Source organism: Euphorbia lathyris, chromosome 3, assembly GCF_963576675.1.
Source record: "Euphorbia lathyris chromosome 3, ddEupLath1.1, whole genome shotgun sequence".
Classification (NCBI taxonomy): domain Eukaryota; kingdom Viridiplantae; phylum Streptophyta; class Magnoliopsida; order Malpighiales; family Euphorbiaceae; genus Euphorbia; species Euphorbia lathyris.
Genome location: NC_088912.1, coordinates 52,045,201 through 52,057,061, shown reverse-complemented (window position 1 = coordinate 52,057,061; position 11,861 = coordinate 52,045,201).

The following is an 11,861-nucleotide window of genomic DNA, read 5'->3' as shown; positions in this document are numbered from 1 at the left end:
CCGCATCAAGAATTCACTATAAAAGGACAAGTGCTTCACTTGGATCCTTTGCTGAAGTACAAAAAGAAAAGAGCATACATACAAAGCATATTCAAACAAGAAAAGAAGATCTTACACCAAATTCCTATTTCTGTGTAAAAGCTAGATTGAATTTGTATTCATCTAAAGTGTTCTTCATCTAGAAAGAACAAGTTTGTATCAATTGTAAAAATTGAGAGAGTGGTGCTGAGTACTCGGTTTTAGTACTCAGCGGTAGAGAAAACTCTAAGTGTTCGGTTATAACGCTTATTGGGGTTGAGTAGACGAATATAGGAAGATACTCTTGCATATTCAGCTGCCTTGTAAACGGTTTGTGCTCTACCTTTAAAGAGCTCAGTATTGGATTGAAAAAGCCCGGAAGGACTCTAGGGACTGGACGTAGTCGGTGAGGCCGAACCAGGATAAATCTTGCTGAGTAATTTCTAACCCTTTCTCTCAATATATATATATATATATATATATATATATATATATATATATATATATATATATGTGTGTGTGTGTGTGTGCTGTTTGCTTAAATTACTCAGGATATAAACTGTATAAGCTGACACTGAGTAATCAGAGTGCTGAGTTGGAAGTTGACCTTAAGTGTTAATTCTCAACTCACCTGTAAAACGGTTCTAGTCAGCCTCTGACTAAAGCTGTCTTACATCTCTCGATCGTGCTGACCAAAACTGAGTTAAGTAATTTAAAGAAGTGATTAAGTCAGCGTAATTAAGCGAAAAAGTTATATTAGTTCCTAACCCCCCCCCCCCCCCCCATCTAAAGTGTTCTTCATCTAGAAAGAACAAGTTTGTATCAATTGTAAAAATTGAGAGAGTGGTGCTGAGTACTCGGTTTTAGTACTCAGCGGTAGAGAAAACTCTAAGTGTTCGGTTATAACGCTTATTGGGGTTGAGTAGACGAATATAGGAAGATACTCTTACATATTCAGCTGCCTTGTAAACGGTTTGTGCTCTACCTTTAAAGAGCTCAGTATTGGATTGAAAAAGCCCGGAAGGACTCTAGGGACTGGACGTAGTCGGTGAGGCCGAACCAGGATAAATCTTGCTGAGTAATTTCTAACCCTTTCTCTCAATATATATATATATATATATATATATATATATATATATATATATGTGTGTGCTGTTTGCTTAAATTACTCAGGATATAAACTGTATAAGCTGACACTGAGTAATCAGAGTGCTGAGTTGGAAGTTGACCTTAAGTGTTAATTCTCAACTCACCTGTAAAACGGTTCTAGTCAGCCTCTGACTAAAGCTGTCTTACATCTCTCGATCGTGCTGACCAAAACTGAGTTAAGTAATTTAAAGAAGTGATTAAGTCAGCGTAATTAAGCGAAAAAGTTATATTAGTTCCTAACCCCCCCCCCCCCCTTTAGAACTAATCACGCGGGACCAACAGGGATATGGATAAAAAAACGACATGAGTTATCACATGTTTGTTTGGGAGATATAAGAGTTAGACAAGAGAGAGATAAGCCTCTAAAGTTATACCTAGAGGGGAGTGGTATAAGACACGAGGATAACTTATTTAGATGGAAAAGTCTAATTTGTCCCTCAAATTTTATTATTTATTTCATTTGTTGTGTTTTAAAAATTTAGTAGGGTGTTCCAAATATTTTTCAAGTTAATTTTTATCTTTGAACTTTTAAAAACCTAAGAGAGTGTTTGGTTTAGGGGTGAGCAGAACCGAACCGCGAACCCAAAGACCGAAAAAACCAGACCGAGAAAATCGAACCAAACCGGACCGAATTATATTTTGGTTTGATTTGGTCTTAATTTTTAAGTTAGTTTGGTTTTCGGTTTGGTCCGGTCTAAAACCGATCAAAACCAAACCGAAATATAATATGTACTACTCTTAATTTTTAAGGTTCTAAATTAATTAACTAATTATCTATAGAAAAGAAAAAATAATTAAACATGTTTTTTCTCTCTCAACTAATTATATATACAAAAGAAAAACTAATTATATGATTATTTTCTTTATATAATTGTTTAGTTAGTGAAGGTAAAAGTAATTGTAGGTTTCTGGTGCTTTATTTGGTCCAAATATGAACCAAACCGGACTGGACCGAAATAATTTGGTTCGGTCCAATTCGATTTGATTCGGTTTTTAGATCAAATCGGACCATACTCACCTCTAGTTTGGTTGGGCCAAAAAGCTTTAAGAGATGGAAATGGAAATGGGTTATTCCTATTTAAAGTGTTTGGTTAACTAAATTTAATGATAGAATGAGATTGTGATTCCCCTCAATATTGGAAAAATTACAAATCTGACCTATTTTGAAAGCTCATTTACATATTAAGCCTAGTAGTTCAACATCTTACAAATCTAGACACTTTCACTACACTTGGACAAAAATGTCCTCACTTTTCATTCTTCATCTTGGTAATCCAACTCAACTTTCACGATGACGTTAACCTCAAAATTTTTCTCACGTCTACTTTGAACTTCTCAATCTGAGTTAACCTCAAAACTTTTCTCGCATCTTCAACAAAAATTCTGAAACGATTATGAGGCGGTTCATTCTCCAATCGGTACGGAGAGGAACTCCGGCAACTGTTGAGTTGTTGCGTTGCATATATAACACGACATCAGATATGAACTATTCTTTGTCGCATTGTGTCGCGTTTTCATATAACGTGACGGATAACATAAGCTTACGTTGTCTGTCGCGTTATATGAAAACGCAACACAATGCGACAAAGAATAGTTTATAGATGATGTCGTGTTATATATGCAACGTGACAATGCGACAACTCGACAACGCGAATTATATATGCAGTATGATCAGAAGGCAGCAGAAAAGAACAAAAAAAAAATGAGAAGAGATTTAGCCAATTCCACATTTGTAACTATCACATTCAAAGTAGATCCAAACCAGAGCTTCAGCAGCTTTTTTCTGAGCAATGTTGCTAAAAAGAGAAGTTGTTCGGAGATTGGGAGGACTAATGGCCGAGCGTTGTTATGTTCGCTTTTAGAGCTTCGCCGACGACTGCTATGAGATCTTTCGAGAGCGAGACGCCGATGACTTAATTATGATCGGAGGTTCAACTTCTATTTAGACTTTGACTAACTCCGCTGAAGGTTAGGAATCTATAGTTGATGACAGGAATTCATGAAAATTGAAGGGGCAGATCTCTCTATATAATTTTGACCACTTGGAACATGAGCTTGGCCCCCAACCCTAGATGCGGAAAACCAGAAACCTTAGAAGGAAGCTAAATGCTCTTTCTATGAAGAAAGGGTACCATACCAATATGGAAAAAATTGTTTGAAAGATCTAGAGCTATTGATTAGGAAGACTGAGCTTTATTTCAAGCAAGCTTAATCAAAGCTGTGATCCATTAGGTTTTTTCTATAATTCAAAACAAAGTATAATTCGAAACAAAGAGAGAGTCCGGCATAGACGAAGAGAGAAAGAGGGGATGAGGATATTTTGGGTCCAAATCAAGTGAGAGTGTCTAGATTGGTAAAAAGTGAGGCAACTAATCCTAATATGTAAATAAACTTTCAAATAGGTACAAATTTATAATTAACCTAATGAGTATTTCCTTCCCAATCCATGTTAATCAAATTTGATTCTAACAGGAATCAAATTAAACAATAGTTTTTTCTCCACACCTCATCTCACTTCCAGGGCCGTCTTAAACATTTTCGGGGCCCTGCGCTAAATGAAAAAAATTGGATCATGGTCATTAAAAAAAATAATACTTTCATATAATGTTTCTACAAAATGAAACACCAAAATACTTTTAACTTGATTTTTAACATAATAAATATAATAAAAATAATTAAATTAGATATTGCATAATAATAATAAAAAAATTGGGCCTCTTAAGACTTTTAGAGCTTTAATTTTCTGGATAAATTAACATTCACTTAATTTTTCACGTAATAATTAGTAACAATAAATTTATTTAGTTTTGTATAATAAAAAAATTGGGTCCTCTTAAATTTGGGACCCTGTGCGGGAGAACGCATTGTACACCCTTCTCATACTCCCCTGCTCACCTCCACGTTACGTGTACATGAGTGTGTTTTTTTTTTCTCTTTTTCTTTATCTAATTTATTTCTTTTCCTTTTGTATACTTTTTTTTTTTTTTTTTGGTAAGAACTATTGTTTCTTATTTGATACATTGTTAATTTATACTAATACATGGTGAGGAATGTAGAATTATTTTATTAGTAATATAATTTTTTAATATTATGTGTAATATATTTTTTTCCAGATTTGTTAATTATTAGTAGTCTTTATTTATTTTTACTTTTTTTATAAAAATGGTTTTTATTTTTATTTACCTTGTTAAATATATTATTTAATTAATTTTAATTTTCTCGTATTATGATTCCGATTCTGAAATTTGAACCAAACACTTCTAAAAGCAGTTCAATTCCGATTCCGGATTAAACCAAACAAAAGAAATAAATAGGTATTCTGATTCTGATTCCACAACATTTCGATTCCGAAGTTTGAACCAAACGCCCCCTAAGTTTGTCTATATATTATTGCAGCATCAATGTCAAACAAAATTAATTAAATTTAATCTATCATCTTAAATATATTAGTTATTTCATTTTTTATGTTTTGAAAATTTAATACAGTGTTCCAAGTATTTCTCAAGTTATTTCATTTTTTGTATTTTGAAAATTTAATACAGTGTTTCAAGTATTTCTCAAGTTAGGTTGATAGATTAAATTTAATTAATTCTACTCTACGTTTATTTAAATTTGGATAGAGGTAATATAGTAAAATGGATCAGTTTATCTCTATCCCTATCATATCTATCAAACATGAGATAATAAAAATATTCCTATCTTATTTTTATCTTTATCCTAATCTTTTATCCTTATTCATATCTCAATTTTTATCTCTATTCTTGTAGAATACCAAACATCTCGTTAGTGATTTTTAACTCTTTTCTCAAAATTTAACTTAAAAGACCAACTAAGAAACTATTAGACATACTTTTAAATATCAGTATTTAGTCAGAAAAGAGAAAATATTTGTTTAAAGAGAAAAATTCTCAAAATTAGTGATTTGCAAAATATAAAACGATGGTTGCATAGAAAATTTGTTTCAAACAAATTTAAATTCTTAATGTTTTTTCCAGGATCAGTATTAGTCATCTCGAAGTCGCTTAGTTTTGAAAGCAATTTTCATGTTAGTAAACAACAAAAAATTAAAATATTGTTAGTTGGATTTTGGAATTTAAGAAACATAAAGAAAGTAAAATGAAAGTGAATAGATTGTTGATATATAATTTACATGACAATTATAAATCTTTTTGGAAAGTTTAACAGAAAAACAAACTGTAAGATAAAAAGATGGAGAAATAATTGATGGAAAAGTAAAGTGTGTAGAAGTGCTTAATTTACACACAATTAATATTATCTCTATTATTAAAACTTAATTATTTAGAAGTGTTTTGCTAGCTGTACCTGTACCTGCATTTTCAGACCGCCTTTCCTTTCATTTTTTTTTTTTTTTTTTTGCTTTCTTGCTAGCGGAAGCGGTTGCTCATGTAACAATTATCCATGCCTATTTCTACCGCATTTGGCTTGAAACTAAAGTTATTACCGACATTATAGTTATTTTATTTTTTATTATATACACTATATATTCTCGTTGATGTTTATATTTTTCCCATGAAACTCTTTCAATTATCTATATATATATTGAAAACCTAAACTCTAAATTGAAATTCTAAATATTTAATTTATTCCACTAATGTCTATTGTTATACATTATATATAAACCATGCATATTTATGATAAAAATTTAAAATTTTATGTGTTAAGAAATTTTATTATACCAAACTCTATTTAGTAATAACCTCCCAATTGTTATACAAATAGTCCGGTCCCAAGTGTATTCCTATATAGAGGTTTTACGATACTTCATATTTTCTATATATATATATATATATATAGGTTTCATAAAATATATATATAGGTGTCCGCTATGGTTACTTTGTTTTTTACAAAGTACCGTTACTGGTTTTACCAAGTAACGGTACTTTGTAAAAAACAAAGTAACCATAGCGGGCACCTATATATATATATATAAATGGATTCGAATTAATTATATCAATTACACTTAATTTTAGTGGTTAAAGGTAATAGTCTATTTCACTATTTACCGTTCCTATTTGTTGGTTGTTGTTTTTGTTTGCTTTTGGAAAACGCTGATTTTCTATAAAATAAAAGATTCTCTACTTTTGTAAAACGCTACTTTTTAGCTGTAAAAGGTAAACATGAGGTGTCTACTAAACCCAAAAACTCTGTCTTTTAAAATGAAAAGACAAATAGAAGGTGAAAAGTAGGTAAACAAACACCCCTGAATCGTTTAAATTAGAAATCTCTATTAAATGTATTTAGTTATTTTTTTTATAGTTTATCTAATTTATTGAGGTTTGTCGGATATATTTTAGTTAAATTCTCTTCCCATTATTTTTTTTTTTTGATATACTAAGATTCCAATTTGAAATCTCTAATTAAATTATTAAATGTAAACCAACAGCAAATTAATCAAATAAAAACTGAGAGTTTTTTTTTTTTTATAGGAAAAACTGAGAGTTTTGAAAGATCATATGGCCAACAACTACCATGTTGGCCTGATTTTGTTTAGGATGTTGCTATTCACCGCCCCTAAATTACTTATTACCGCCCATTCTTTTACATTTTCGCCCTTTGCATTATTTGTATCCAAAAACTCAAAATCCTCTCTCTCCCTTTTCCTCTCGAGCAAAAAATTCAAATTTTATGAAAATGGAACCGAGCACTCCGAAAGTAGACGATTTCGAACACGAGGTAATATTACGATCCTACAATTAAAAAAAATTCCGAAATCTGTAAATTAAAATTTTTTTTAGTTGGTTTTTGCCTGAACGGGTGGCTCATGCTGCCCACCCTACGGGCCGAACGGATGAACTATCTGTTCGGCCCGTGGAACGGGCAGCGTGCGCCACCCGTTCCACCCGTGGGACGGGCAACGCGAGCCACCTGTTCCACACGTGGGACGGGCAACGTGCGCTGCCTGTTCCGGCCTGGGGTGAAACGGGTGGCCTGCCTGTGTCCCTTAAAATAGGGCCGAAACGCATTCAAACGTAATTTTTTGTATTTTTCAGACTATATTAACAACTGTTATGCATTTTTTGTATATTCACGAACCGCTAGAAGATTGGTATCCCGACCGCATTGATTACAGTTCCCGTTTCATAACGGACATTGTTTTCCCTTCGTGTCAAGATGTTGTTGAATGGGCAAAACATGTAGTTATTCAGAATGGGTTTGAGCTAATAATATCTTCGCACAAACATGGGGGAAAGCAGAAGCTGTTGAGATGTTCACGGGGTGAACGCTATAGAGGAGTTTTGAGAACTTCTGAAAAGACTTTAATAAGAAGAAGTAAAACTAAAGCGTGCAGATGTAAATTTCAGATTAAAGCCTATCAACATGCATACCTTTCTGGTTGGGGCATACAGACTAAGTCTAGGTCAACTGGTATGCACAATCATACATTACGTGTGTATGCAGAGGGAAGTCGGTAGATGAGCGAACTCAGTACCACATCTAAAATAATTGTGTGTGATATGAGTTCGGCTCAAGCAAAGCTCTGTGCTATTTTAGCAGCAGTTAAAGAAAAGCATCTAGCAGAGAACCCAACAATTAAACACGTCTACAATTACAAGGATAAGTTGAGGAAGGATGGGTTCGAAGGTAGAGACTTGACTAATCAATTCTACCATATTGCTATCGAGAATATGTATGTTAATTATACTCAGGCTGATCCTGATTCTGGCGTGATAACGCATGTGTTTATGGCACATCTAGAATCAGTGGATATATTCAAGACCTACTACTGGTATATCAGCATTGATTCAACGTACAAAACAAACAAGTACAAAATGTCATTTGTTGAAATTGTTGGGATAACGCCATGCAATAACAACTTTAAGATAGCGTATGTGATAATTAAAGATGAGACTGAAGGGAGTTATCATTGGGTCCTGTAGAGGCTGAGGATTTTGATGGGGTTTGATCTTAACCTGACTGTTATTGTTAGTGATAGGAAGTTGGGGTTGTTGAAGCCGATCCAAGAGGTTTTTCCACATTCAGCACACTTGCTATGCACTTGGCATATAAATAAGGATGTAGAAGATCGGGTCTACAGACTTATGGGAGATAAGGTACATGCCGTTAAATTCAATAATGGAAGATGGAGAACAATAATACAATCCTTAACCATTGCTGAGTATGAGATAAATCTAAGCAAGATGAGGGATGTGATGTCTAGGTACCAAAATGTTATCTCGTACGTTGAGGAGACGTGGTTGGTGCATAAAGAGAAGTTCATTGTTGCTTGGACGAAGGATTTCGTACATTTTGGCAACACAACTTCTTGTAGAGCGGAGAGCGAACATGCGAGTCTAAAGCAATGACTAAATACCACCACTGGCTCCCTTGATACGGTATGGCAGAAGGTTCATAAGCAAATATAATCTCAAGCAACTAATATCAGGTATTAGCATTTGCAATTTGTTCTATTACAGTTAAGTAATTTGCATTTATGAATATATTTTATAACTGATAGTATATTTATCTTCTTATCAGGTACATGCTTGAGCAATCAAGGCTTTTGTAAAGGAGTCATGTACTCCGGATTCCCACTTAACTACCTGGTCTTTGATGTCTCCCACCACTGTATGTAGTTGCTCAGTAATGAGTTAGAGCGCATGAGAGGTTTGAGTTATGAAGTGAACATGCATTGTGGTTGTGTATTGAGAACCTCTCATCAGATCCCATGTGCATGCGGAATATTTCATTACTGATCCAAGATCAACTACACCCGGATCAAGTGCACTATACAGAACCAGATGTAAAAATTCACGTGCGAGGATGACCTAAGGGGAGTAAATCAACAAAACGTATGCCGAGTGCGTGGGAGTAAAATGACCCTAGTCGTGGACGTGTTCATTCTTCTAGTTCCTCTCGGAGTCGTGGTAGAAGTGGCAGAAGAAGCTCTTCATCATCAGTCCATAATGTTGCCTCAACAAGTAATGTTTATTTGATAAACCTAGTTCTGTAAATGTTTTGCAATATCTAGTTCATTTACAACCAAAATAAGTCCTGCGAGCTTTACAATATCTTATTTCACTCACTGCAGATGGAAATATGTTTGACGTTTGTGATTTTATACATTCTGATAAAATAGTCGGCATAATTAGGCCATATGTCGAATAATATTTCGACGTCATTGGTGATGGCAATTTTGGGTTCCGTGTCGTTGCAACCTATATTTTTGATAGCGAAAAATTGTGGCATGCAGTTAGGTATATCATTAAAAATGAAATAATTGCTAACCGTTTCCTGTATATATTGACAGGGTTGATTCATCAATTGGTAGGATTAGTTGGGACGGTGCAGGTTGTACCCGGGGCTATTGGATGCTCGTTTGGGATGACTTATATATCCGATTGCTACATTATATAATGCTGTTGTCATGTTTTTCAGTTTTAGTGGTGGACAGACATTGATGTTTTGTGGTACTGTCTTACCATTGTATACCGCCTCCACTACTACAAGACCAAAACATGAGATATGTATAGCTCAGTTAGGGACTAACTATCCACACTATATCCGTTTAAATTTAACTACCGATTTTCTTGTACCCCATATACTGTTATGGTCGTTTGAGTATCGTGATCGAAGCGTTGAAGGGTGGGAGCGCTTCTATGATGTTCGGAGAGCATATTGGAACAGATTGGTAAACATTAAGGACACTTAGTTGTATTGTTATTGTGTATTTTTTAGACTTTATGTATTGTTATTGAGTTCTGTAATATTCTGGAATGATTCAGTTACTGTTACAGTTATGTTCAATTATATTATAATTATGTTCAGTTATGTTATAGGTTGATACTGTTTGAGTGATGTAACATTCTGGAATGATTCAGTTATGTTACATTTATGTTCAGTTATGTTACAAGTTGATAGTGTTTGAGTTCTGTAATGTTCTGTAATCATTCAGTTACTGTTATGTTACAGTTATATTATAGGTTGATAGTGTTTGAGTTCTGTAACATTTTGGAATGATTCAGTTACATTACAGTTATGTTACAGGTTGATACTGTTTAAGTTCTGTAATGTTCTGGAATGGTTCAGTTACTGTTATATTTAGTTATATTACAGGTTGATAGTGTTTGAGTTCTGTAATGTTCTGGAATGATTCAGTTACATTACATTTATGTTCAGTTATGTTAAAGGTTGATACTGTTTGAGTTCTGTAATGTTCTGGAATGATTCAGTTGCTGTTATGTTACAGTTATGTTCAGTTATGTTACAGGTTGATAGTGTTTGAGTTCTATAACATGCTGGAATGATTCAGTTATATTACAGTTATGTTACAGTTATGTTACATGTTGATACTGTTTGAGTTCTGTAATGTTCTGGAATGATTCAGTTATTGTTATATCACTGTTAAGTTCAGTTATATTACAGGTTGACAGTGTTTGAGTTTTGTAACGTTCTAGAATGATTCAGTTACATTACAGTTATGTTATGGTTATGTTATAGGTTGATACTGTTTGAGTTCTGTAATGTTCTGGAATGGTTCAGTCATTATTATGTTACAGTTATGTTACAGGTTGATAGTGTTTGAGTTCTGTAACATTCTAGAATGATTCAGTTATGTTACAGTTATGTTCAGTTATGTTACAGGTTGATACTGTTTGAGTTCTGTAATGTTTTGGAATGGTTCAGTTACTGTTATATTACAGTTATGTTCAGTTATGTTATAGGTTGATAGTGTTTGAGTTTTGTAACATTCTGGAATGATTTAGTTACTGTTATGCTACAATTATGTTCAGTTATGTTACAGGTTGATAGTGTTTGGGTTTTGTAACATTCTGGAATGATTCCATTACTGTTATGTTACAGGTTGATATAGTTTAAATTCTATAATATTCTGTAATAGTTTCAGTTACTGTTATGTTACAGTTATGTTCAATTATATTACAGGTTGATACTGTTTGAGTTCTCTAATGTTCTGCAATGATATTGTTTGAGTTTCATAAATAAGTCATGATATGAAGTCAAAAGTGTAAAATATAATCCGTACAAATATAATAAAAAAACTAAAATACAGTACAAAATCACTTGGCCAAATGCCAAGCACCCATAATCTGCTCCAACGACTGTCTCCACTCAGCCGCATCCTCCTCATCATGCCCTTTCAGCACATCCAAGACACCTTCGCCCCAGTTAGATAAACGGCTAACCCACTGACAGAAGAAAAAACAAAGACTTAATGAATATCATTTCATATTTGTAAAACAGTAGATTAAAACCAAAATCACTTACAATCTCCCTGTTCGATCGAGTATGAACAGTCGGTGCGGGTGCAGTAATCTCCGATAGTAGACGAGGATGTGAATGATGGGTGTACCAATGCATGTACTGATCCTCACAGGCCGACAGAGTCTGTGCTGGAGTGAACCGAGATAATATTAGCACAGTCGCCTCGGGAAACGAGTCCCAACAATCCCACGCCATCACAGGTGGCACCTCTACCCGATACCTTAAGCTAGACCAGGGACGTACGACCTTGGAAGGCCTCAAGATCGGTCTAGGGATGGTCTGCACGTAACCCAGCTGGCGAAGGCATCTCCCCGGTATGTACGACTCGATCATATCTCGGTATCGTATCCATCCGATGTATGTCGTCCTCGGGATACCCGTAATGGCATCAGGACCATATGGCATCCACATCACCTACATATATATACAACTAAATTAACATACAAGTAAAT